General features: G+C 55.4%; 1 protein-coding gene across 24 annotated transcripts in view; it reads left to right on the forward strand.

Annotated features, from left to right (window-relative positions):
- The window catches only part of RBFOX1 (RNA binding fox-1 homolog 1), a 1,027,611-nt gene that overhangs the window by 764,260 nt on the left and 236,030 nt on the right, over nt 1-27,321 (forward strand). The window contains exon 1 of one of the 24 annotated variants that reach the window (XM_056135043.1): nt 19,625-19,822. The exons of the other annotated variants lie outside the window; for them this stretch is intronic. The gene's annotated coding sequence lies outside the window, so the exon portion shown is untranslated. Of the gene's footprint in view, nt 1-19,624; nt 19,823-27,321 lie in introns of those variants that run through there. 24 annotated transcript variants of the gene reach the window in all.

A 27,321-nucleotide genomic window follows, 5' to 3' on the forward strand; every position in this document is an offset into this window, starting at 1 on the left:
GGTGTTTGCCTTGCATGCGGCCGACCCGGGCTTGATTCTCAGTGTCCCATAGGGTCCCCTGAGCACCGCCAGGAGTAAATTCCTGAGTGCTGAGCTAGGAGTCACCCCTGAGCATTACTGGGAGTGACCTCAAAAGCACTGTAAGCACTGTAAACACTCTCCTCCCATCGTTCATCATTTTGCTCGAGTGGGCACCAGTAAGTCTCCATCATAAGACTTGTTACCGTTTTGGGCATATCGAATACGCCATGGGGAGTTTGCCAGGCTCTGCTGTGTGGGTGGGATACTCTTGATAACTTGCCAGGCTCTCTGAGAGGGACGGAGGAACTGGACCTGAGTCGGCTGCGTGTAAGGCAAACACCCTACCTGTTGTGCTATTGCTCCAGCCAAAGACCCTTTTCTCTTGCTATAGAAGAGTGTGTGTGTGTGTGTGTGTGTGTGTGTGAAGTAAGGATGAACTCCACAGAAGGCTCTTGTGTGGCTTCAGAACAAGATTGGCTCCCTCCTCCCTTAGGGAATGCTTCCGGTGAGCACGGCCCACACCTGTTGCCTGCGTGCTCACTAAGTGTGTTCGCCTTCCCTGGCTGGGCGGGGGGGGGCTCCTCCAGACTTGGCAGTCTCCTGGGAAGACGCGGATGCCAGGGGGGGAATGGGGGTTTATTAGAGGCTTCTCCCTGTCCGTGCCTCTTAGAGGCGGTTGGTTTTCAACAGTGACGGGGCTCGAGACAAGAATGAATGAATCAATAAGTGACTCACAGGACCAGCTCATCACACTTCCATTCTTCCCAGCCGACTTCCGGGAACGGAGGGATCAGGACTCGGCTTGCGTTAGGCCAGCTGCACCCCACCATGCCCCCCTCTCTCTGCCTCCCCACCTGTCCCAGTCACGGTGGCTCCTTTCCCCTCTGTGTCCCCCCCGGGCCCCACCCCGTCCTCCTGGTCGCTCCCCTTACTTAAGTGACTTAGGGACTTTCGCCCTGGGAAAGCCTGGGGGTGTACAGGGATGGGCCCTCTGAGGGTCTCTCCCCAGGCCCCTTCCTTTTGTCCTCTGCTTACAGGGCAGTGTCGGGGGTCGGGGACATGCAGTCATGAGCCCAGCTGCCCAGTACATCAACTGTGTACTGTGTACCATCTTGGGAGTCACTGTCCCCTCCTGTGGACACAGGGGATGGCGGGGGTGGGGGGGTGCTGCTTCCAGCCTGGCTGTCTCCTTCCCAGTCCCCGGGTCTCCTGACTCTGGCCACTTCTTTTCTTTCTTTTTTCTTTTTTTTTTTCCCTTTTTGGGTCACACCCAGTGATGCACAGGGGTTACTCCTGGCTCATGCACTCAGGAATTACTCTTGGCAGTGCTCAGAGGACCATATGGGAAGCTGGGAATTGAACCCGGGTCAGCTGTGTGCAAGGCAAATGCCCTCACCACTCTACTATTGCTCCAGCCCCTGTACTTTTTTTTTTTTTGAGGGGGCCTTGGGGGCACACCCAGCGATGCTCAGAAGTTCTTCCTGGCTCTGCACTCAGAGATCACTCCTGGGCAGGGCTCGGGTGTTGGGGATCGAACCTGGGTCAGCTGCGTGCAAGGCCAGTCAGCACCCTCCCCATTGTATAGTGGCCACAGCCCCTTGGCTCCTGTTCCCTCTATGCCAGCTGCCTCCCGTCTTCCCCAGCTGGGCGGATGCCCACTCCCCCCCAGGCCCGTGGACCCAGGCGAGAATCTATAGCCGGTTTGCCCTGCACCGACGCTGAGGAAGCAGAATGGAAACTGCTCATATGCGGGGAGCTGCCTCTTCCACTGGCCGTAGACGACGGGGGGAGACGGGCCATTTGTTGATTCAAACCCATTCCCCCCCTTGAGTTACTGCCCAATCTGCAGCGGAGAACTGCTGAGAACAGCATTTTTTCCCCAGCACCATTTCTTTTTTATTTTTTTTTTTCTCTTCCCCCTGACAGCTCAGACCTAACTCCTGCCTGATCTATGTAGCTGCATTGTTCAAATTACAAAGCGGAGGTGACAGAAACTCTCTTCTCCGGGAGCCCCCGACACACCTGTCACCAGGAAGAAGAGAGAATGCGAAAGTCATCACTTTACTTAGAAACTCAGCCGATGATGGAAATTATTTCTTACCACTAATTCCCCTTTTAGTGGAGATAAGCCGCTTTGTTCAGCTGTAAATGAAACATTAGGGTATTAACTGTGGAGCCAGAAGTATCGGGGAAGCTAAGATTTTATCTGCAGTCGGAACATTTTGGGCAATAAATTGTTTTGTTGGACAGAATACTAAATCTCTGGAGTTACAAAGAAGCAGAGCTCATTAAAGAGGATGCTTAAAGCCGGAAAGGAAAAAAATAGGCGAGACAAAAGCTTATTACCTGGGTTGTGGGGATGGGTGGGTTGGGGGGGGGCGGTGTTGCAGGTTTCCATGTATATGTAGTGTGGAGAATTATGCAGCACCGTTATTAAATACACGCGTCTCCAGACTTGCCGGTGTTCTCTGAATATGTCCAAGGGACGGATCCATTGCCGAGCTACCAGGAGTGATCTGCAGTGAGTTATGGATTTTGGCATCTCCATCTCTCCTCCAAGACTGGAGTTTCGCTTCCTCTGGGGGATATTTCCCCGTCCCTTTGCCACCTCCTTCAGATTCACCGACTGGCGTGGTTACATAAATGTTTGTAAGAGAGAAGAGAAAGTGCCAGATTCTCCCCTCCACCTCACCGCGCCCAGCACACCTGAATTTAGACAATGAGGTGGCGGTAGCATCCACATGGAGGCTGGAGAGGAGAGGGAGTCCATCCAGGATGCAGGGCTGGGGTGTCCTTTGGGGGGACCCAGACTCTGTGTGTGTGTGTGTGTGTGTGTGTGTGTGTGTGTGGTGAGGGGTGTTGAGGGGGTAGGACCATTCCCTAGGCTTTAGCCGGTGGAGGCGCTGCCAGATCCCAGCAGCAGTTGCTCAGTGCTCTAGCTTTGGGGGGGACTGCAGTGAGGGGCTGCGAGGGGAGCCCTGAGCCCCTCCTGCCACCCCCGCTTTCCTCCTTGATTCACCCCAAGGATTCAGAGCTTCTCCCCACCAGCCCGCACCTAGAGGCTCCCTCTGCCCTTCCCCAGCTTACCCGAGACTCCTAGCCTGCACCCTCCGTCCATCCCTTCCCTCTGTCCGGACGGGCCTCCTACACAAACCTGCTCCTCACAGGCAGCAGGAAGCTGGGATGGAACCGAACCCGGGAACGGGAGCGCTCAGGCAGCCCCGCATCCAGAAATCTGCCCTGACTTGCGCTCATCCCGCCCTGTGAGGAGATTGCGGGGTGGGGGTGGGGGCGGGCGGAGGATACGGGGGCGGGGTAGGGCCTGCCTGGGCTTGAAGCCCTGGATTTGTACCTCAGCTCTGCCCGGTGACCCCAAATTGCTTCCAGGAGTGACCTCTGAGCACTGAGCTGGGAGCACCCCCGAAGGCCCCTGGGAATAACCCCCCTGCCCCAGACCCAAAGCGAACAGAAAGACGAGTGATCACTTCTCAGCAAGCAGCAAATACACAGCAGGCAGCTTGTATCTGGACCAGGGATGGGGCAGGAGGGGTGGGGGTGGGGCCCAGATGCCACCTCGATGGCCTGTTCACCTTCTGAGGGCCACTCTGGGTGCCTGTCCTCCTCTGCTCCTCCCTTGCACCTCGTCATCGTCCTCTGCTTACTCTGTCGGAGACCCCCATCATTGGGCCCATAGGAGGGCGCCCTTCCCCCCGGAATGGCAACACAAACTCAAGCTCGAATCCCCTAATTTCCTTCCCTCTGCCAAGGCCCCATCCTCAGAGGGCTGGAGCGATAGCACAGCGGGTAGGGCATTTGCCTTGCACGCAGCCAACCCAGGCTCAATTCCCAGCATCCCATAGGGTCCCCTGAGCACCGCCAGGAGTCATTCCTGAGTGCAGAGCCAGGAGGAACCCCTGAATGGGTGTGACCCAAAAAGAATAAAAATAGGGGAAAAAAAGACACACAAAAAAGACCCAGTCTCCAAAGAAGGCCCCATTTGGAATTGGTGGGTTTAAGACCCTCCCCCCGCCACCCCACCATGGGGTAGTACCCGGAACCCACAACCTTTCGCAGGAGAAGCAGTTCCGAGGCTGGGTGCAGGCCAGGGTCCCCGGCTCCAGAGGTGTCCCTGAGAGCCGAGACACCCCGTGTTCCCCTAATCTGACGTGGCGTCTTGCTGGTTTCTCGGGAGACGGTTCCGTGTCCCCCCACCCACCCTCCATTTCAGATGAGAAAACGCAGGCCCAGGAGCACCTTTCTGCCAAGGTCCCCGACCAGGAATGCGTCTCCGCACCAGGTTCTCTGGAGAAGCCCCGGCTCTGAGCCCCACCCGCTGCCCCCTTTCCTGCAACCCGCTTGCCTTGTCCTCACAGGTCTCTCCCGGGGGGGTTCAGCTGTGTGTCCCCCCACGCTTCCTCTCCGGCGATGCGCACCGGGAGCTTTGGGGGCAGGATAATGAGGTTCTAAAATAACGGCCTTACGTAAGCCTGCCTCCTCTCTCCACCCACCGGACCCCTCTGCTGGGTCATGGCCTCTTGGCACAGGGGCCCAGCCCACAGGGACTCCGCACATCTAGGGGCCCAGTGGGACCCTCCAGAGGGGCCAATCCGTTCCCCAGAGTGTCCCGCCAGCTTTCTTGGCTGCAAACGCTCTGGGGCCCCGACTCTGCTGCCCCCTGCTCACATCTCTCTCCCATCTGCTCCTACAGCTGTCGGAGTATGTTGTTCCCCGGGGAATTGCTGACATCCATGGGGTAGGGATTTGGGGGATGGGAGGGGTGCCAATCACTTCTTCCCAAGTTGCTGTTGGCTGGTTCTGGCCCAAGTCAGGAGTCTCCACTGGGGGAGGGGATGCACAGGGAAGCCCGCGGCTGAGGTGGGGCGAGGTCTGTGCTCCCCATTAAGGATTGTCCTCTGTCCTACCACCGCACAGTGAGGGGGTGGAGGGCCGGTGTCCCTGCCCCCCTGACCATGGCTAGCAGAGCTCAGGTCTGCTCAGAGATATTCACGGGATCCTCTATCAGCTCAGAGAGCCATGGTCCATGAAGGGGAAGGAAAGCACCACCCGACGCTGACCAGGTTCATGGCTGATGCCCCAACCTCAGAAATACAGGAGAGGAAGGGCAGGTTGAAAGTTTGGGACATGGCTCAGAGAGGCGGATGGGAGAGGATTTACTCCAAAGCTGAGCCCCTGGACTTTCCGGGAAGTCTGACTTGGGAAAGAGGACCAGAGCCGCCCAGGGTCATTGTTGAACGTCATTTTCTCTTGGGTGTGTTGATCTGGACCTGTTTGGCTGTGGGTGGGAGCCTGTTGTCCCTGTGGGCAGGAGATAAATCTATAGAACGAGCAAAACAGGAGAGGGGTCCAGTTTTCCAGGACTCCCCTTTCACCCCACCAGCCACCCCGGAAATCTCTTTGTTCTCTTCCATGAGGCCACCTCTGGGAAGATTCTAGACCTTTCTCCGCTAACCTCTCCATGTCAGCTTAGCAAAATGGCAGGTGGTTTGGTCAAATCCTAAGAGAAGACGGATGGAGGATGAAGTGGCCAGAGACAGGGGGAGCCGGGCACACAGCCCCCAAGGCTGGGGGAACCAGAAGGCAGGAAACAGAGGGGCCCGAAAGCAGAAAACAGGGGGCTGGAAGCAGGAAACAGAGGGTCCGGAGGCGGAAAACAGAGGGGCCTGGAAGCAGGAAAAAGAGGGGCTGGCAGCCCAGAGTCGGGGCTGGGAGGACAAAACTCTCCCTCTGACGGTTGCTCTTTGTGTGAAGTGGGCAACAGTTGTGACGTTGCCAAAGGTCTCCATCCTGACCTTTATTGACCGGACAGTGGGGCCCACCCTCCCTGTGGGATTTGCCTCCAGAGCTGGGGGGAAGAGGGAAGCTTGTGAGAGTAACACATGCCAGAGGGTATATGTGGTTCCACCCAGGGGCCCACTGCTGGCCCCAAAGTCTCATCAGAATCTTGTCCCAAGGATTTGGGGAGCTTGAGGGGGGAAACATAATCAGATGCGCAACCCATTGCTCCACTGGGCTTGAGACTGCACGGGGGCGGCAAGCTTGGCCTGTGGGAGAGGGTCTCGAGGGGACAGCCTGACGCTGCCACAGGCAGAATACAAAGAGGTGGGCTGTGCTCCCCTCTAACTGGTTATATATTTAGTTTAGGGTTTTGTTGGGGGACGGTGGGGGTGGGGGTATGGTTGACTTGGACCACACCCAGAGGCTCTCAGGGCTCACTCCCTGTGGTGCTCAGGGCACCAGACGGTCAGGGTTCGAGCCTGCTCAGCCTCACACCAGGCAGCCGCCTTCACCCCTGGACTGTCTCTCTTGCCCCTCATTTTTTTTTTAATTTTAAAGGGCCAAATGACATCTTCCCCAGAGGCATACTTACTGAATTCTAAAGATTTAGTTGGAACAATTTTTCCCAAATATATACATGTACATATGTTTGTGTGTATATATATATTTATATACATAAATATTTGTGTATACACACACATATAAAAATACTGAGCAATTCTTTAAAATCACATCCAAAAAATGCCCTGAATCTCTTGTTAGGATGAGTTTAGAGAAAAGATGAAGCACTTATTCCATCTCAGACTAGAGGTGGCCAGCATGGGGGAAGTTCTCGCTCTTGGAGAGCGAGAAGTGATCTGAGTAGTCCACACTCCGTGTCCCCTCTCGAGAAACCATCCCCGAGGTGGGCATTGTCCTGTGGTGCTTGTGGACACTGATTTCCAGTGTGGTCTTCAACCAGACTTTGTAAGGAACAGCCTCCTCACTGCGCCTGGCTCAGAACCCCATGTGGGACAGACCCCCTCGCTAAGGGCTGAGTATGTCCATCTCTCGGTGACTTGCGGCTCATTGCGCGGGCAGTTTTGAGCTGGACACATCCCAGAACTGGCCGGCGGTTGTGGAAGGAGGTGGTTCCTTGCCTTCTGACTCCTTCCTTATAATTTGCAAATGACAGTCTACCAGCTATGCTGGCGGGGGCTCCCCTCTTAATTATAGCATTTCAGAACAGCCACTGGCACTTGATATGCAAATGTTTCCCCCCACGTGGACCAGAGGGGCCAGGGTCCATCTCCTTGAGTGTCCCCGCGGGAAGGACACTCTGACTTAGCGTCTCGGCATAGAGACGCCTGCACTGCTCACCAGTCTCCTGCCATGTGCTACTCCCAGAAGTCCCCAGGCATTTGCCCAGAAGCAGGAGGACGTGAGGTCAGTTTCAGCAATGGACCCAGATCCATTGCAGATCTCAATAGCCAGGAATCAGCGCTCTGGAGAAACGGGCGTCTTTGCAGAGGGCAACTCTATCAAGCCCCAGCCTTCTGGAGTCTGAGCCGCCAACTCCTAGAATCTAGAAAGTTCCACAAGACCTTCTCTGGGCTTTTCTCTGTCATGGGGTCAGAGAGGGTGGCCGTTGGCGTGCACCATTTCGTCCTCTTTCCTGCTGTGTGAGCACGGGAGAACAAAGTTACCCCTGAACCGGGACTGGATCCCACCTCACTGCCCAGGAGGGTAGTACCTAGCAAGCAGAGCTAATCTGCCTTCCAGACAGGTGGCACTGCCTCCCGTAGGAATGAGCCAGCCTCTGGACTTCCAGACCCTAGTCTTCTTTGCATGGGTCTGTGTCTTTAAAGGACCAGGAGGAAGGGAAAGGCATCTCCCGGTGACCATTGCAGCAGGTGCAAATGGATCAGACAATGGATCGGGAAAACAGCTCAGGGGTTCCTCAAAACACCCCCAAACCTGCAGCCCACCTGGTGCCCTGGTGCTCTGGGGGAAATGGAACCCACCTCCTCTCCCTCAGAAGAATCTGTCGACCGTGTCCGAGCCTCAGTAGCAGCAGCCAAGACGGGGCGTGAACCCATGTCGTCTTCGTGGACGATTGTGGGTAAAGGAAACAAGACTTTCACGGCATGTGGGTTCACGGTAGGAGAACTGACACACAAGAGGACCGCGTAGCTGCATTTCAGACCCTCATTGCACCCGGGGGGGGGGGTGGTCACGCCTGCATTGCACAGAGGCCCACGGCCCAGTGCGAGCCAGCTGGCAGCTGTCCATGGGGGCAGATGCTCCGTTCACTCCTGCACCCCCTGCCTTGCCCTGGCCGCACGGGAGCTCGACCTGGTCTCGCGCTGAGGAAGCAGGCGTGTGCAAAGTCTCACACCTGCAGGGGGCTGAACGGGGGGGTGCAGGGCGGCCAGAATTCCTGGATCCCTGGGGAGACATGGCGGGGAGGGCGCCCCCCCCCCCACATAAACACGCGCACGCTCTCATCTCCTGCCCGTGCTGCAGCTGGGCAGAACTGGAAGCGCGTGTCCAGAGTGGGGCGGTCAGTGTTTGCCTGTGCCAGCGTGCCTTTCTGTTTCCCGCTTGCCAATTTGCCAGGATCCAGGCAGTTTTGTTGGCGCCTTCTAAAGACTCCCCCGAGGTTGCCGTTGTGGTTCCTTTCTGCAGGCTCACAGGAAGGGTGGGGGTACAGTGGCGGCGGCCGTGTTTGTTGGCTTTCTGGGTACAGGAGGAAGGAACAGCGCTGGAAGCAGGGGGTGGCACGCCTTGGCGGTGGGACATGGTAGCTCAGCCCTGGCTCTTGATCAGTGTTTGTGGGTTCCAGAGAAATGGAGCCGTCTGTGTCTCCCCGGGACAGCAGCAGTTAGGGGAGAGGGACAGAGGGGTCAGCCCTGCTCTGCTGCCTGCCTCCCGACTCACCTTGCAGATAGACCCGAGCCTCAGCATTCGCGGGGGGCTGCCCTCGTTACCCTTGTTCAGAGTCAGGCTGCCAGTCCTGATGCCAAAGCAGCCAGGGGCCACGTGTGTGTGTGTGTGTGTGTGTGTGTGTGTGTGTGTGTGTGTGCCAGGAAATGGACTGTGGCCCAGGGCTAGATCCTCTAGGCCCGGGTGATGCCCACGAGAGCTAGAGGTGCCCAGTCCTCCGCACCTGGTCCCTGGTCCCCGCCTCCTCTGGGGAGGACCCAAGGACCGTTCTGTCCTGGGCAAGTGATTCTCAGGTGCGTGTGACTGCATCTGGTGGACTTCTCGTGTCTGTGACCCAGAGGCAGGGAGTACCAGTGCGGGACGCTGGGGTGCCAGTGGACACCCCCTGCCCGAGAATCCTGCCGGCAGTGCTGGCAGGGCCAACCCTGCTCGGCAGACAAAGGCTGTGTTGGGAGGCCGGCTGCATGCTGCACACACACACGGAGATAAATCTTGCAAACGGCGGCTGTCCCAGAAAAGCTCCTCTTCCCGGGGACCATCAAACATTCCGGCGGCGTCGCTGTGCAGAGTGAGGGGGGCCGGGCCCCCACCAGGGCGTGAAGGAGGCGTTGAGGCTGCACCTGCTCCGGGCCGTGTGCAGGGCTCACATGCTCCCAGCACAGCCGGGAATCCTGCCCCGCCGCCTCAGAGCAGATGGGGCCAGAGAGAGGGGGCGACGGGTAGGGTGGTAGCCTCGCCACACGACCCACCTGGGGTCGGTCCCCAGCACCACCTGTGGTCCCCCGAGCCTGGTCAGGAGTGATCCCCGAGCACCTCCCCAGGGGACTCCCACCTGCAGAACACCTCAAGTTCATCAGGGGGAGCGCTCAGAGTTTCGGACCTTCTCCCCACCCCACATCCAGCTGTTGGGCGATGCTCAGGGGTGACTCCTGGCTCATGCACTCAGGAATCACTCCTGGCGGTGCTCGGGGGACCATATGGGATGCTGGGAATCGAACCTGTGTCGGCCATGTTGGCCGCTTATAAGGCGAACGCCCTACCTGCTGTGCTATCGCTCCAGCCCCTGATGTGCTAATCTTACAGCGACCAATCACAAGCATGCTAATCTCACAGTGACAAATCACAGACGTGCTAATCCCACAGTGATCAATCATGGATGTGCTAATCTCACAGTGACCAATCATGAATGTGCTAATCTCACAGTGACCAATCACTGACTGCTAACCTCACAGTGACCAATCACGAATGTGCTAATCTCACAGTGACCAATCACTGACTGCTAATCTCACAGTGACCGATCACGAATGTGCTAATCTCACAGTGACCAATCACAAATGTGCTAATCTCACAATGACCAATCACTGACTGCTAATCTCACAGTGACCGATCACAAATGTGCTAATCTCACAATGACCAATCACTGACTGCTAATCTCACAGTGACCAGTGACCGATCACAGGCATGCTCATTAAGGCGGTCCGGTCTCCATCTAGGTTGGCAGCCAGGATTGCTTCCTCGGGGAGCCAGGTGCTGCAGCCTGGACATGCAGGGCCAGTGATTATCTGTTGTGGGGTTGGGGTGAGCAACATGGAAGAATACAGCAGCATCCCGACCTCTCTACCTACTAGAGGCCAGTAGAACCAGCCCCCCACCCCAGTCCGTACCATCCTCTTTAGCAATGGGGGTGGAGGGAGACCCACTTGGCACCCAGCTGAGAACAGCTGGAGATGACGGTTTGGGAAGGCCTGAGGGAGCGCTGGCCGCCCTGTGTGTCCCCCATGCTGTCATCTTCATCTCCTGCCGCCCTCCCCTCCCCACGCTGTCTGCTACTTCTTCCCCTCCTTCCTCCCTGGACGGCCCTTCTGCACCTCTCAGTGCATTGCATTGCAAAGACAAGATGGCCTTGAGCGGGTCCAGCAGCTCTTTCCAATCACCCCAAGCTGCCTTGTCACTCTCAGCCAGACGCAGGGAGGCAGGGCCCGAGATGGGGCCCCAGGACCCTGGATCCCCTCTCTGTCGCGGGCTGCGGTGATCAGAGGGCCCGGAGAATGCGCGTGTCTCTGATGTGGTCTTATCAGGCTGAGCCTAATGTCAGCCCTGTTAGGAGAGCTTTGTCCGACCTGCCTGTAGCTTTGTTCTGAACCGTTCAGTAACAGTTCACTGGAGCAGAAAGAGCCCTGTGAATTGATATTATAAACCCGCACGCCTGTTTTATTCATTGCGGAGGCCACAGACTCGAGTGCAAGTATTTATTTTTAGTGATTGGAGAACGGCCGTTCCTCTCCTGCCCTCTCCTCGCGGAAAGCAGAGGGGAACAGGGCCAGCCACATGCCGATCTTTCCCCACACCCTTCCTGGGAGAAACGGCTTCTGCTGTCTTGGCTCTGGCTATTTTGCCGGACTCCGAAGCATGGGCCCTGCCTGTCCGTGTGCGGGAGAGAATCACCTCCCTTCAGCTGGTCCTGAGCGGGAAGTGACACAGGCTGGCGGGTTTGACGCAGTGTCCCGGCACTGGCCTCTGTCTCCGCACCTGCCACTGCCTCCATTCCGTTGGAAGTTGTGTTTCCTAGAGAAATCCCTGCAGTCTCCTTATGTCTCTCTCATCCTTTGCTTCTGGGCGCTGCTTGCTGAAGGTCAGGATCTGTGAATTTTCTCTTTAGGATTGGGGGTCGGGAGGGGGTCGGGGGGGGCAAGGAAGTCAAGAAAGGTGGTGGGGGGAGGGCTGACAGCGGGGATTTACATGAGGGGTCTCCCCGCGAGGTCAGAGAGGAGAGAGTGGTGTATTGGCCCTGAGCGTGGGCACCCGAGAGGACCCAGGCAACAGCCTGGCCCCCATTCCAGGCTTCCCTCCTCCTGTAAATCTCCATCTGCCTCCAGTGCCTCCAGTGATAGGGCCGGGGCCATGGCTCAAAGGGCCGGAGCACTTGTGGGAGGCTTGGAATCTATTGCTGGCACCTCCTGATCCCTCAGACTCTGCCTGAGAGGGTCCCCTAGCTCTGCCACATGGGGCAGCTTGGCTGGACCACACCAGGGTTTCCAGGGATGTTGGTACTGTAGAAGATGACTGTGGTCCTAGGCTGAACCCAGGGAAAAATCGTCGGCTTGTGTGACCTGTGATTTCAGTCTGTAGAAATAATAGCCCCTCTGTACCTCTGTAGCCTCTGTGCCTAGTGATGCTGGGGGTCGGGGGTGCAAAGCATCACCTGGACTTGAGCTCGGCTCTGAGTACCCCTCTGCCCTCCGGAGGCCCAGCTGTGGCCCCTCAAATGAGGACCCGGGGCCTATGGGAATTATGTGCCCACAGAGAGGTTCAAGCTCAGGGCTGGCTGGCGGCTCTGTGGCTGCGTCTCAGTCTCACCCATAATCCCATGCTTCTCCCAGAGAGGGAGGACCGGGGTGGTCATCAAGGCCAAGGAAGATGGAGATTCATCCGTGTTAAGGCCTGCCTGGGTGTGAGGTGTGCCGAGCAGGTCCAGTGGCCTTTCCTACCCTGGCAGGGGCCGTCACTGTGACCGACACGGTGTCTGGGGTGGAAGTCATCAGATTTGCTCTTCCCCTGCTGAGCCCAGCCTCCACTTAGGTTCTGCTGAGGAGGGGACCGTGGTCCAGTCTTGCTTCTCTGCCTCTCATACTATTTTCATGCAATTTTTCAACTGGTTTTGGGGCCACACCTCGCTGTGCTCAGGGCTCACTCCCGGAGGGGCTCAGGGGACCCTTTGCGGGCACCGAGGATTGAGCCCACAGGGCCGTGTGCGAGGCAAGTGCCCTACCCACTGTACTATCTTTCCGGCCCCTCTCATTCCATTTTGAGAATGCAAAACCACGTCCCTGCTGTCTCAGCAAAGATGTGGAAATGGGTGAAACTTGTATGTGCTACTTAACAAATGAAGTAACTGTGCGCTTCCTTCCCCAAACTCCAGAAAGGGGTGCGTAAGTGGAGTCCCTCAGAGACATCTGATGAGCTAGTGAGAATGCAGAGCCCCAGACCCTCCCCAATGCCGACTCCCCAGGCCTGGGAGTTTTTGCATTTTGAACCAGCAACATAGATAATCCCGTTCACTCAGCCACTAGGCGGGTTCATCCATTCAGGCTTCAGGGACTCGATCCCTTCTTTACGTCTGGAGTCAACTGCCAGGGCCCGGGGGAAGGTGGGGAGGTGTCCAGGTGTTTGCATCACAGAAACGACAAGGCATAGACCCCCCCCCCCCCCCGCACCTGGTGGGTCATGCATCCTCTAGGATTCTATCTGAGAAGCTGGGTGGAGGAGGATGGGAAGTGGGATGAAGGCAGAGGACGAGGAGGGAGAGGTCGTGACTAACAGGGATGAGGTAAGACTGAGGGAGAAACAAAGTATCTCAGGTTAAACTGCTCTTGGGGGGAACAGTGTAGCCCTTAGTGTGTTATAAGGATGAGAAGCCCTGGGCGGGGGTGTGGTGGAGTTACAGCTGGGCTGGTGGGTCTTCTTGGTGCTGGAATGGGGCTGGACTTGAATGTTGGGTTCCTTGGGCCCTGCACCCCTCAAGTGTTGCCAGCGGACAATGCCTCATTAAAAAGACAAAGAAATCTTCATTTCTCAGTATGATGGTAGAGCTTGCTCAAGTCTGCCATGCCCTGTCACCAGGCTTAGTAGTTTACAACGATTGTTTCAGGGCCACACCAGTCTTGCTTCTGGCTCTGTCTCAGAGTCAGGCGTGGTGGTGCTCAGTGGACCCAGTGAAGCCACATAGCTGGGGACAAACCCCGACCCACTGTGCTATCTTAGCAAAACTGTGATGGAAATGTACGAGTCTTGTTTGTGCACAGGGAGAGACGTGTTGGTATTGTCACAGGGTCCCAGACAGAAAGGCTGGAGTGGCTCCGTCTGGTACTCCAGCAGCCTCACGCACAAGGAAACTCAAACTTGATTCATTTCAGAGACCCACAGAGGGTGCTGTCTCTGGTGTCCAAATCCTCATAAAGAACCAACTCTCTCTCTCTCTCTCTCTCTCTCTCTCTCTCTCTCTCTGTCTCTCTCTCTCTCTCTCTCTCTCCCTTATGGCTGGTTGCACCCCAGGGTTTATAACCATGCCTGCACATCCTGCCCCCAGGAGGTGGGGACTGGCTCCCTGGTTTTGACCCTTTCCCAGAGGAAGCTGATGTCCAGCCCAGCTGGGGGGTCCCACTGGTGAGAGCCCTCAGCCAGGGCGATGATTTTCTGGTGATATTATCAGTCAGAACTAGAGAACAAAAGGTAGATTGGGGGTGGGGTGGGCATGAGTGCAGGGAGCTGGGAGCTGGGAACCCGTCCACTTTAGGGTCATGATCTGATAGACTGATAGGGTCATCCAGCTTGTGAACATGAGAACGTGGCCACCCCTTTGGACAGGCAGTGAGTGGGGAGATGGGACAGACGCAGGTTTTGGGGTCCGAGGTGGGCTGCGATGCCCAGCTGCTTCCTAACGCTGATACTTGGGAGAGACTCGACTCTGATGATCCCTGACGCTATCATGGCACCAACTCTGGTAACCCCTAAGTCCGCTCTGCTAGAATACAGGGACGCCCGTTGGTGTTGCTCTGTATTCTCAGACACGTCCTCCCTCACACCGGGACCACAAGTTGGACCCAGAAGATAAGAAGAAGGGGATTGATTTACTCTCCACCCGGCAGAAACGACCGTGTCACTTTTCTGGGATGGCCAAAGCAGAGTAATAAGAGCACATTAGAAAAGACAGTTCTTTCCAGATCCTTCCTTCCAGAGTTATTTGATCCCAGATATAGCCTCCTCTCCTGGGAAGACGAGAGACGGCCTTTCTCAGCCTTTGCTGGGCCAACTCTGATCCTGGTCATGCTAACTACAAAACTTGGGCAGGAAATGGGCTAAGAGAGAGGGGGGAAACAGAGAGGAAGAGCGAGGAGCGAGAATCCACACCCCGCCTGCCCTCTTTGTTCCAAACTTCCTCCCTGCAGTCAACGGCCTCCCTGCTCTCCTCCAATCCTTCCTCCTCGCAGGCCCCCACTTTCTTATCAAACCCCCAATCCAAAACAATTGCTCCCACTTTGTATGCCTTGGAGCTGTAATATTTGCCCAGCGATGAGCTCCTTTAGCAGTTTGTTAGCGAGAATGGGAAGTGACAGACTCAATAAAGGGAAATCTCCAGGCCCGGGAAGCAGATAGGATTTCTCTCCCCCGATTCTCCCCTTGCTCTTTCGCTCCCATCCCTCGGTGCCGGGAATCGTCGGGCCGGGAGCTTTTGGACGCCAGCTCTTCCGATGGACCCGGGTCCCACTAATTTGAGCGGGAGAGAGTCTGTAGTGCCTGCCCCTGCCCCCAGCAGCCCCCCAGAGTGACTGAGCACCCGAGAGCTTCCCTAACCTCAGCGGAAGGGGGAGAGGGAGGTCTAAAGCATCCTGGATCTCGCAAGACTGAGGTCTTGCCCACCAGATGTAGAATCGTTGACTGAGGAAGTCTGGGTGGGCCAGGGTGGGGGCGGGGGCCAGGGTGTCCTCCTAGGGGCCGCCTCCTTGCCTTCCTCTCCTTAAAGGCAAAGTGTGCAGAGCCCCATTCTCCTGCACTGAATACCAGGAGCCGGGGGCTAGAGTGGGTGCAGAGTAGTTTCTCTGTTCTCACTTCCTCTCTCTCTTCTCTTTCCCCTCTCTTCTCTTTGTCCCTTCTTCCTCTCCCCCTCCCTCTCTGCCCCTCTCCCTCACTTCCTTCTTGCTCTCTCTCTTCCTCCCTCCTCCCCTTCCCTCCTGCTCCTCCCCCCACCTCTCCTGCTCATTCTCCCTTTCTGTCCTCCCTCCCTCTCTCCCCTCCATCCTCTCTCACTTGCATCCTTTCTTTCTCTCGAACTAAGCCATGGAATTTTTCCAGAACCCACCAGCCCCCTCATCCCCCAAGCAGCCATCCAAGTGATGTTTAGGTTGTAGCCTCAGACTGATGGGATGTTTCTGGATCAGATGCTGCCTGCACCCCTAGTCTGCCTTTTATGGTGCCCACCTTGGCTGGGCATCCAGTATGACCCCTGTCCATGCCCGACCTCTCGGGCCCACCCAGCCCTTGTTTCCTGCACGTTGGAATAAAGCAACGGCTTTAAGGCACGTCCGAGGGATGCGTCCGATGGCCCTAGCCAGCGTGGCCATGCGTGTGTGCTCAGTCCGACTGCCTAAGGAACCGGGGGGGTGGGGACGGGCGCCCCAAACCCTTTCCCCTCTCCAGAGCCTTCCTTGGACTCAACGATTCTTTTCCCTTTTTCTCCTGAATCGACTTTCCTTCTCTGATCCCCCAACAACTCGGCGTTCCTGGGGGTTTCGTCTGTTTACCCCGCTGCCTGGGTGAGACCGTTAATTTTCCAGGCGCCTCCGTTACTGCCGGTAATTAACACATCGAACGCCCAGGCCCGAGCCGCGCTTTCTGCAGATGCCCTAATGGAGGTGTTGGCTTCCTCCACTAATTAGACCGCTACATTTCAGCGCCCTGCACTGACCTCCAAGCCGCGCTCCTGCTCTCTCCTTCTCTCTCTCTCTCGGGGTCTCGGGTTGTAAGAGCATGCACGGTTTGGGGAACTCGTTGGGGTAGGAGAGATCAGGACTGGCTCCGTCTCGGCTCCGGTTTCCCTGTCACACAGCCTAAATAGAAATCACCAAATCACCCACGGGCGAGAGAGCACCCGCAGTTGGTCACCGGCCTTCCTTCCCGCTCGGCACCTCTTGGGAGGAGAGGGGTGCTACTCGCTCTGGCCAGCGGCCCCGGAGCCTGGGTGAAACCCTGCTTTGGTAATTAGGCAGATGGGGCCCCGGCACCCCGGCTGGAAATGTGGTGGATTAAGTTGCTTGTCTTCCTGCTGGATTTTAAGGAACGCTGAGCACTGCCGCTGCCAAACAGGAGCGAGACCCAGAATCTGTTTATCATCTTTGCTTCGGCTTAAGATTTAAGCTGTAATGAATACCGGTACAAAGACAGCGAGGTCTGTGAAGGAGACTGGTAGTTACGGAAGTAAAAACAGGAGCCAAAGAGAAGCTTTTGTGAAGGGCTCCGGCTGGAATAATGATGATAGAATTGTCTAAATCGATACATCGCTTGTCAGACTCATGTCTGATGTTTGAATCAGCCGGGTCTTTCCTCCACGCGCTTTCCTCGAGAATATTGAATTATTTATTATTTGTATCTCTCCCCCCCCCCACCTTCCCTCTCTGATGACGCCTGCCCCCCTCCCCTCTGACTTAGTAAAATTTGTTTTCCGTGCTGCCGGGTTCGACGCTGTCTCCTCTTTGATAGATAGCAGTAATTGGGCGGATAGCGCAAGGCGTGTACAAATGTATGACTTCAATTACATCGAGAGTATTTTTTTTTCCTTTATATTGATCTTTTTTCCCTTTCCTTCCTATAAGAGCTGTTCTCTTCCAGCCTATGTGCCGACTGTGCTGAGGAATCACTCTTTGCCCTTGTGTCGGCTTAGAGTCTGGAGGCTGGGTATCCTGGAAAACAAACCCCCGAAATAAAAACAAGGCCGGCCAGCCAAGCCCCCGCACGCAGCGGGCAGACCGGAAGGGAAGGGGATTTGAGGCTCTCTCCCCGCCCTCACCTGTCCCCCCCCGCCCCCACCCCCCCAGCCTGGGCTCCCGGCAGATGGATTCCGTGGTCTGGCTCTCTGCGAGCAAGGGCTGGAGAAGGGAAGGTCATTTGCTCGATCAGGACATAAATTTGTGAGCGGTGAGAATTGCTTAGAGGGCAGCTCTCGTTTCAAACGAAAAGAAAATGCAGCAGGAACGAGCACGGAGCGAAGAAGCAAGGGCAAGGAGAAAGAGGGGTCGGGAATGCAATTCACGTGTCGGGAAATATTCTCCCTGCACGCTAAGTGCATTTGACTTGATTCCCCGCTGGTGGTGGTGACTCCAGGGCCAGGGAGAATCTGGGGAACCCTGCCGCCGGCCTGCTTGCCCGTGTGTTTCCAAGGTGCCCTCCCGGCCAGCGGCGGGCGGCGTGGCAGGGCCTCTGCCTGCTCCTGCGTGTCTCCCACTCTCTCCCAGTTCTTCGAGAACAGATTCTGCAAGCTGGGGAGACGGAGGTCAGGCGGGAGGTTCCACTGAGGCCCCACTGCAGTTCCCCCGGGAACACGGGAACCCTGGAGGCCGCCCCACTTTCCCCAAGCCGGCAGGGGAGCCTGTGCCCAGGGTGGTCACGGATCCCTGGGGGCCTGCAGGCAGGCTGGCCTCCCCAGGGGGCCCCCTGACGGGGGTGGGGCTCTGCCCCTGGCCATGTTTCTCCGAGCAGGAAAGGAGACGGAGAATGCTGAATCACTTCTCGGGGCGCTCAGATTCAGGGTGTTGCTTTTGTGAGAGGGAAACAGGGAGACGCGCTCGCTAAGAGCCCGGCCGGGGGGTCTCTGTGGGCCTGCAGCGTCTCCTTATGCCAGCCCTGTCCGGGTTCATGTCACAGCAGGGACCACCAGAGTCCACAACCCTCACTGACCCCCACTGCTGGATCCCGCTGCCGGGGATGAAGCTGAAACTTACCTGACAGAGAAAAGCTGCGTCTGGGTGTAGCTTCCCCGGCTCTGTGAGAGGCCCACGCAGGCGTATGTGCAGGCGTGACCGTGTGTACCCATGCCAACGTGTGCTGAGTGTGTGCACACTCTCTGTGTACGAGCATGTGTGCGTTAGCGCGTGTGCTCTCACCTGCTATAAATATGCACGTGTGTGCACATATGCTCATGTCCTGGTGTGTGTACGGGTGCCACCGTGGACTCAGACTTGCACCCATGTGCGTGTGTGGGTGTGCATGCAAACATACGTGTGTGTGGTGGGTATGATTACACGTCTGCGTGTGCAAGCATGCCTGTGTGTGAGTGCTGTGTGCGGAGCATGTGAAAACATGCATATGTGTGAGTGGGGCATGTGTGTGAGCTGGTGTAGGCAAAGCTTCCTGTGTGTGTTGTGTATGTGAGTGTGGTGTGTGTGCTGGTTTACGCTGCATGTGTGTTATAATGTGAGTGTGGGTGTGTGCGCACAAACATGCATATGTGTGACTGGTGTGTGTGTGTGTGTGTGTGGTGGTATGTGCAGACATCCATGTGTATGTGGTGTGTGTGTGTGTGTGTGTGTGTGTGGTGGTATGTGCAGACATCCGTGTGTGTGGTGTGTGTGTGTGTGTGTGTGTGTGTGCACGTGCGTGCGCCTTGGGAGTGTGTGTGTGCGGATATCCCGATGTGTGGGTGAGCGAGAGGCAAGGAGAGGGAGTGGAGAGGGCGGTGCGGGGTGGGGGAGGCAGGGAGAGGCACTTTGATGGAACCACCTCACCCCCCAGTCCCCGGCTAGGCACGCACTCCGAGGGAGCGCTATTGTCTTAGATTCATCTCATGTAGGTGTCTATCCCATGCCACCCACACAGGCGAGCAAGTGAGCTGTGAAATATATTCATTGTTAGAGTACCGGGAAATGGCGACAAGCGATCGGAGGTAATAGCGTCCGACAGGCGAGGGAGGCCGCCAGCATTACCTGCATTATTTCGGTTGCCTTTTTCATTATAGGTTCGGGAAATAGGCAGCAATTCGATTATGGTATGATTTGGGGTGGAATTGCCTGCGCTCCCTGACCTCGTCACTGGGGGATCAAATGAGAAGTCAGCTCGAATAAAGTTTATAGTGCATTAACCGGACGGAGCAGTGTCTTACCCAAGGAGCACGATTCCTCATCTTCCGGGGGTTTGCAACGGCAGCTCGGATCTAGCTGTACCTCCAGGCGCTCGGAGGATTGGCTGAGACTTGTGGGAGTGCGAAGAGGCGGCCAATGGCGTGATGCCCCTCCCTGCCCATGTGCCGCTCAGGGCTCCCGGCCCGGGAAGGGCGTCGTTAATAACACACGGGGAAACTGCTTGTTGGATTATTAATTTCCCGTCCCCTTTGCCTTATTTTTTTCCCCCTTTGCACACATGCCTGATGCTTTTCCTCCTGCCCTCTTCCTTCCTGCCCGTGCCAAGCTCTGCCTCTCCATCCCTCCTGCTCTCTCCTCTCGGCCACCTTTGCACCCATGGAGCCCCAAACTAGCAATTCACCCTGACGCCTGGCCACCCACGCTCGCTCAAGCCAGCTGCTTTCACACCTGGGGTGAGTGTCTCTCTTCTGGTTGGGGATTCTGACTTTGCAAAGCCAGCGAGCGAGTAAGAGCGAGAGAGAGAGGGAGAGGGAGCGAGAGCGAGAGAGAGTGAGAGAGAGGATCATAGGTTCTGAGATCCCTGTGTATTTTGAGTAGCAACTTACCTGTCTGTCAGGAGTGACCTCCCCCCACCCCGTGCGTGGAGGAATGGCCCCCACCCCACCCAGCTGCCGCGGCTGCAGAGGGGGGGCTGGGGGATGTGGTTTCTTTTTAGTGAACTAATTACATCTCTTCTCACCAGTCGGAGACACACCGAGCACATTGCGATGCGAGGAAAGGCAGGCATAATGATGGGTTTTTGCGTGGCTGTTGTACTGGAAGGAATCAGGGGCTGCGGGGGCAGAGTCGCAGCATCTGAGAGCAGAATGGTGGGAGAGGATAAGGCGGGGGGTGGGGTGGGGGAGAGCAGAGCCGGTGTCCGGGGATCCGCTGGGCAGACACACTCTGGGCGTGGGGATCCTTTGCACCCGTGCTCCCATCGCCAGCTCAGTGCCCACGTTGCCTTCCCACCGCCGTGGGAAACGGCGCTGCCTGCAGACTTGTCCAGGGGGCATTGGCGGGGTGGGCAGGATCTGCTGTGTAGAGGTGGGGCGGGGAGGGGGCACTTCCCAGCAGTGATTTGTCCGCTTGTGCATCCATGCGGTGGGTATGAAAGGGACGAAGGGGGAAGCTGGCCGCGGCGTTTGATCCCATTCCACAGTCCTGTCCACAGCTCTCGGCCCTGCACTAGGAACCCGCATTCCTCTGGGACGAATCCCCTCCCTCCTGGGAATCTGCAAGGCTCGAAACAGCAGGAGGAGGGGGTGAAGCAGATGTGGTTTTTCCGCACGTGCTCTCTTGACCGGCGTGTCTGGATTTCTGAGTAGAAAGCCAGCATGAACCCTCAGCGCCAGGATGGTGGCCACCCTGGGTGGGATTCCCGGGAGCCCCTAGGAGCTGAGAGAACGAGGAGCCAGAGGCGACCGAAGCTCATCACTGTTCTCTTTATTTGTATCACTTTAAGCGCTGAGCAGGAGCAAAGCTGCCAAGCCGATCTGTGTCCCCCACACCCCCCTGGTTTATTCTAAACCTTTGTGTGAGTGTGCAAAGCAGTTCCGAGCTTCTTAGGCAACGGATTTCCAGGAGAAAGAACTCTGCACGGGTGAAATGACTCCTCGTCAGCCACGGGTCTCTGGCACGAGCTGCCGAGGAAAATGTGCAAATTCAAACAGCTGGGGTTTGTCCTTGCGTGCACTGCACACACCCTCGCTTCCATTTCCCGCACCATCCCGTTCCTGGTATGGCATGGCATCAGGGACACATGGGTCTCACCTGTAACATGGCACCTGGCATCAGGAAGACACGCAAAGGATGGCGGGTCGCGGCCTGGCTCCACCTGGGCAAGTCAGAAGCCAGAGGATTCCTCTAAAACAAAACAAAATAAAACAAACACTGCACACACAAAACAGATCCAAATAGCTTCCAGAGGAACAGCCGGATAATCACCCTGAATTCTCAGTTAATTTTTCTCTCGTTCCACATCAATCTCGGGGGATCACAGCTAATGTTGGGTCTGATGGACCAACACAGAGAGAAATCAGGAGAGCAAATGTCACACAGCGTTCTCTGAAGCTGCTGGGGTGTGGGCAGCCTGGGTGCTGGGCGGGGTGTACGACACCGGGGTGACACCCGACTTTTCCATGCAAATGTCCCGGTGGCATATTTGGAAATGTCCAAGGGAGGTATAAAGCAGCTGGATGGATGGTTGATGGCGAGCACCATGTTTTTATTATTAATATTCACCAGGGATGGGCTCGTGCTGGTGGGGAATAACAATCTGAACCTTCTGAAAGAAATGGAGCTGGTCCCTTTGGAAGGACATCTTGGCCCCACCTGCTCAAATTCCAGCTTTGCCCAATGCTTCACTTACAAACTGTACATTCCCTGCCTGGCCTTATTGGGGGGGATGGGGGTCTTTTTTTTTAATCATGTGGCTTTTTCTGGGGTCTGATTTTTTTTACCCCTGTTGTGTGACTTTTTCTAAACCCTCAGAGGGGAAGATGTTCTCATTAAAGACTCATCTCAGCACAGTTTTTTTTTTCTAGCCCCTAACCCTCTCCCGCTCTCTCATTTTAATCTCCACCCTTTCTCCAAGCACAACCAGGTAGGGAATGGAGTCCAGGAGAGAGAGAACCTTCCTCCAAGCCTCTACGACTGGGAGGTTGTCAGAGGATCAGGGCTTTTTTTTTGGGGGGGGGGAGACTTAAAATAGCATTGCATGTGTAGATACCACACTCCCCTTTAAACATTAGCTGGATTCTGGCCACTCCCTTGTCTGCTGGCTGTAGAATATTCCTGAACTCCCCTCCTTTATCTTATGATCAACTTCTCCAGGTCTTCTGGCAAAGCCCAGGAGGTCACTGAGCCTTGTGGCTAAGCTAGGATCAAGGGCCGTGATCGCACCCCAGTAAGAAAGAGCTCCTGATCCTTGGGAAAGGACCCCCTCCCCAACCTCTCACTCTGAGAAACGACCCTTGGCACCACGGGAAGAAGTAGCAGTTCTTAAAATACTGCCTCTGGGTCTGCATCTGTGTCACATGTGTGTTATGCAAACAGAGGCACAGACTGTCTCCAGGCTCCCGGGGAAGGGCCCTCCCAGACTCTGCTCCCCGCTACAGAAATGGGCGCCCATTCTGTGCCCGCTGTCCCCTCCCCCCCACCGCCTGTACAGGCTAGAGCTCACATGTCCAGGCAGCCAGCTGGGCTTGGCCTCCTTGCCGAGGAGTCCCCACGCCGTCTGCCAGGGAAGCAGCAGCACAGGCCGGGTCCGCGGGCAGACTCGGTGGGGAAACAGCTCTGAAGGAAATGATTACAGAGTCCTGATTGCTGTACAAATTGAGTCTTTCTTTCAGCTTGACAGTGAGCCTGGCACCGTCTCCTGCACTTAATCCTCGTTTGCAATTTGCCTAGAGTTGTGGCTAACAAGAGGTGATTAGAGGGGAGTTACCAGCCACCACTTAACACCCAGGCCCGGGTCACCGTGGGTCCAGGCTGCCCGCTCGGGCCTCCTCGCCCATTAACTCGCTCCCGTGGATTGCATTAGCCCTGTGCTGAGCTAATGATCGCTCTCAAGCTGCTGGGACTGAGTTTCCAACAACATCAGTGCCCGGAGTTCCGCCCCCCGAGCAGCTGGGAAGGAGGAAGGAAGGGGAGAGAGGACTCGTCCTCCCAACCAAACCAAGAACTCTGTTCTCTCAAGGGCAAACAAGCATTGCCCTTGCGAGTCTCAGTAGGGTCAACTCTGAACCGGAAGCTAAAGGAGGCAGAAAACCTCTCTCCGTGCAGTTGTTTCTCATCCACGAGCCAATGGAACCGTGTCATCTGGGGACACGGGGACACATGGGGCGCAAAGACTTTGTGGAACAAGGTTGCCACGTTCTCTTGACTTAGTTTCACTGCTCTCGTGGGTTTTTTTTTGTCCTAGCTCCAGCCGTGATTCTTTGCCCAGAGACGGTGCTCAGTAGAAATGGCCAACACGGATGGTTTCTCTGTGTTTTTGACTTGGTTTCTCCGCACTCTGCAATCCAGTTGAAAAGGAGCCACACTTGTCCATCTCCCTTCGATGGATTTTTTACATAAGCCACCACTGCACGGGGTCTCCGGGTGCACTTCAGCCACCTCTTTGTCCAAACCCTTCCCCTGACTTGGAACGATGTTCATTGCATTTCTGTGGCTGTTCATTTGTGCCCAAAGGGGAATCCGTGAGATCCGTGGCATCTCTCTGTCGAGAACAACTGGAAAACAGCTTCCTTTTGGATGGAGAAGGACACCTGACTCTTCTAGGTCTCCCTACTGGCCCATGGCGTTATGAGACACGGGGTCTCCCCCGGCCCTGAGCTCACTGCATGCACCCCAAGGAAGGCTGCGGCAGGCGTGCACTGGAGGAGTGTGTGTGTGGGTCGTGCTGGCAAATAGCCTGCCAGAGACTCAGTGCTTGCTTACTTGCTTCTAGGATACAGAAGCAACTGAAGCCCACATGTTCGCATCTGTGGGTTGGAGCAATTGCTCCTCACATCTGCCTACAGGAGTCTGAGCCTGCCCCTGTGGCACTCAAGTGTGACCCCCACAGCTGGGGAAGGGGGGCTGGAGAGCTGGGTGTTTCCTAGCCATAGAGGCAGTTGGTGGCTTATCAGCTGTGCTCTGGAGGCACGGCTGGTGTTTTGTTGTGGATCTCATGCATCTCTTTCCTTGACTCTAACCAGGAACTCTGGTGTGTGTGTGTGTGTGTGTGTGTGTGTGTGTGTGTGTGTGTGTGTGTTAAAAAAAAGAGCCTCATAAGATATAAGTAACATCAGATTGGCCCCGGTGATATCTAGCACAAAGTTCTATTGAGAGATTCTACTGAGGAGATCTTCCTTCCTCACCCCTCTACTCGACCCCCCAAAGGCTCTAGAACAGAGACAGAGAGGTGAGTGGCAGCCCTTAGACCACTTTTCAAGTAGGAGAGCTGGTCATTAGAACAGAAAGTCCATCATGCCCATCAGTTATTAATCCTTAAGCTCATTAGGTTTCAAACCACTGAGACACTGGACCCTCACCCCACCCCTCCAGCTCAGCCTATCCCTGTAGGGCTGTGTCAGTAAAGGGAAGATTCCCACCGATGGGAAGCCTCTGTCATCACCCGCCCCAGCCTCTTTCCTACTCCCAGCCCTGCAGGGGGAGATTTCAATCCAGTTGGGAAATGGGGGGTTCTCCGAGGAAGTCGGCAGGTCAGAAGGAATCACTGAAGTCTCTCCAGGATCTACCTGGAGGACGGATGTGGCTCTCAAACAGGGTGCCCACCTTTGGTTTCTGTCCTTGGGAGCCATAGCTCCCCAAGTGGACAGTCCCTGCAGAATGGGGTGGGGGTCTCTGTGATTCCTCGTCTCAGACCTCCAACTTCATCCCACCAAGGATTAGTGAGTGGCCTTTTAGGGTCCTCTGGTCTCTGTTACTACACCCGTCCTAGCCGCCTTAGGGTAGTGGAGAAGGAAACCCAGGAGCTAAGCAGTGCCAGGGAGAACCACACCACGCAAAGGATACAGCTGGGGACCCCTGTTACCCACCCCCGCTGTCCCTGCTCTGGGAAGCAGCTGCCCTGCAGAGATTTCAGCCGGTGCCAGGAAGGTTCCTGAACTTCCATCCCTGAACTGGCCTGCAGGGTCAACCCTGCTCTCTGGCCACATCCACACAGAACCCAGCACTGCCTGGGAAGCTTCCAGATTATTCCTCCTTGCCTGCTCCTGGAGCCCACACAGCCACAGGCTCTGCAGCGGGTTCTGCTCTCCCTCACTGAACAGCTCCCCAGACTCCCAAGTCATCATTCATCTGCACCCCCCCTTCTCAGCGGGCCGCGGGCATGGGGAGCAGTGAGGCTGGAGAGACAACACTCACCTCCCTGTGGGATGTATAATGTCGTCATTCCCTCCTCAGACCCAGGGGGAACTTCCCGTTTCTATCTCTTAGCAGAATGCAGTTTCTTGACTCCCACGGGCTGGACCCAGATGAAGGTGGAGGTCCCTGAATAGAGGGGGCCAGGGAAGGGGGATGTCACTGGACCTTAGATCTCTTCCCTATCCCTCCCTCAGTGGAGGCAGTATTTTCCTGAAAACTTGCTTCTTTTTCATTTTATCTCATGATGAAAAGACAGCTTGCCCTTTTCCTGGGACTTCAAGGCTGGCAGGCGAGATGCTCTGTCAGACTGGTTCTGAAGTAGTGAATGAATGGAAAGTGCGGTATTATCTGGAACTTGGACACACAAGCCAGACTGTGTCAGTGGAAGCTTGGGGCAGGTGGCATCCTCTGAGATGGGCCTTAAGGAGTTCTTGCGATCGAGTTGTAACTTTCTGACTTCAAGAATTTGGAAAGTTTTCTGAGAGACCATCAAAGAGCAGGAATAAAATAATTCATCCATCCATCCATCCATCCACCTGCCCACCTGCCTACCCTGCACCCATACACATACCTATATACCTACCTACCCATCCATCCATTCACCCACCTGTCCACCAACACACCCATTTATCCATCCAGCCAGAAATCTACCCATCCATCCATCCATCCATCCATCCACCACCTACCCATTCATCCATCCATCCATCCATCCATCCATCCACCTACTCATCTGTCTATCCATCCATCTACCCATCCATCTATACATTCTTCCATATACCTACACATCCATCTATCCATCCTTTCATACATGTATCTATCCATTCATCTGTCCATCCACCCACCCACCCACCTATCCATCCATCCATCCATCCATCCATCCATCCAACCAACCACCACTCATCCATCTATCATCCATCCTTTCATACATGTATCTGTCCATCCATCCATCCATCCATCCATCCATCCTACCCCCCACCCATCCATCTACCCAACCATCCATCATCCATTCATCCACCTACCTATTCATTCATATGTCTGTTCCTCCTGTTCATCATCTGTCTATCCATCCATTACAAACCCATTCCCATCCATTCACTCATTTTAACAACTTATATAAGATGCTATGCGCCATACATAAACCAAGTGCCAGAAAGAAAAATGCAAATAAACCTTATTCTGAAAGTAATTCCGACAAAGACGGTAGACAAATGTGTGATATGATTAACGATAAGCCGAAGAGATAAGTGGAATCCAGACAGGACATTTATGGCGTTATGGAATTGCTGAAGATGAAAAGTTCGTACTGTTTGAGGCTCTTTTTGGAAAGGTCAAGGATGAACGAGAAACTGGGAAATAAGGAAGTTGGCAAAACACAAGTGCTGGTGACTCTTACTGGGCTGCATCTTTCAAGGGGCGTAGGGAGCCCCAGAAGTATAGTAATTTTATAAGCACTTTTCATTTTAGGATAACTTAGTGCCTGAGTGCCTGAGATAACTTAGTGCTCAGTAGTAGAGCAGCTGTCTTGCATGGATGAATCTGTTAACTCAATCCCTGACAACATACATACATACACACACACACACACACAGAGATTCTATTATATTTTAGAATAGTTTTGATTGACAGAAAAAGTGCAAAGGTCCTCCAGTAGTTTCTATGTACCCTGCCTTCAGTTTTTCCTCTTATTATCTTACTTTGCTGTGACCCATTTATACCAATGACGAAACCCACACTGAAGCATTTTTACAAGATAATGTCCATGTTTTATTCCTTAACTTTATTCTACTATCTTGCTTCTACTCTGAGAGTTCATGTGACATCTCACCTTCATCCATCCTTCATCCTCACTAGTGTATGTATATGAGTGAGTGTGATTGTGAGCATATGCGAGTGTGTTTGTGAAAATATCAGCATCTGTGTGCATGCCTGAGTGTGTGAGTGAATATGTGTGCATGAGTGACCGTGTGAGTGTGTATATGGGGGACAATATCTTGAGTTTCCCTGGGTTTTTCTGACTTTGGTGACATCTGAGGAGCCC

Source organism: Sorex fumeus, unplaced genomic scaffold (assembly GCF_029834395.1).
Source record: "Sorex fumeus unplaced genomic scaffold, SorFum_2.1 ptg000110l, whole genome shotgun sequence".
NCBI classification, from domain to species: Eukaryota; Metazoa; Chordata; class Mammalia; order Eulipotyphla; family Soricidae; genus Sorex; species Sorex fumeus.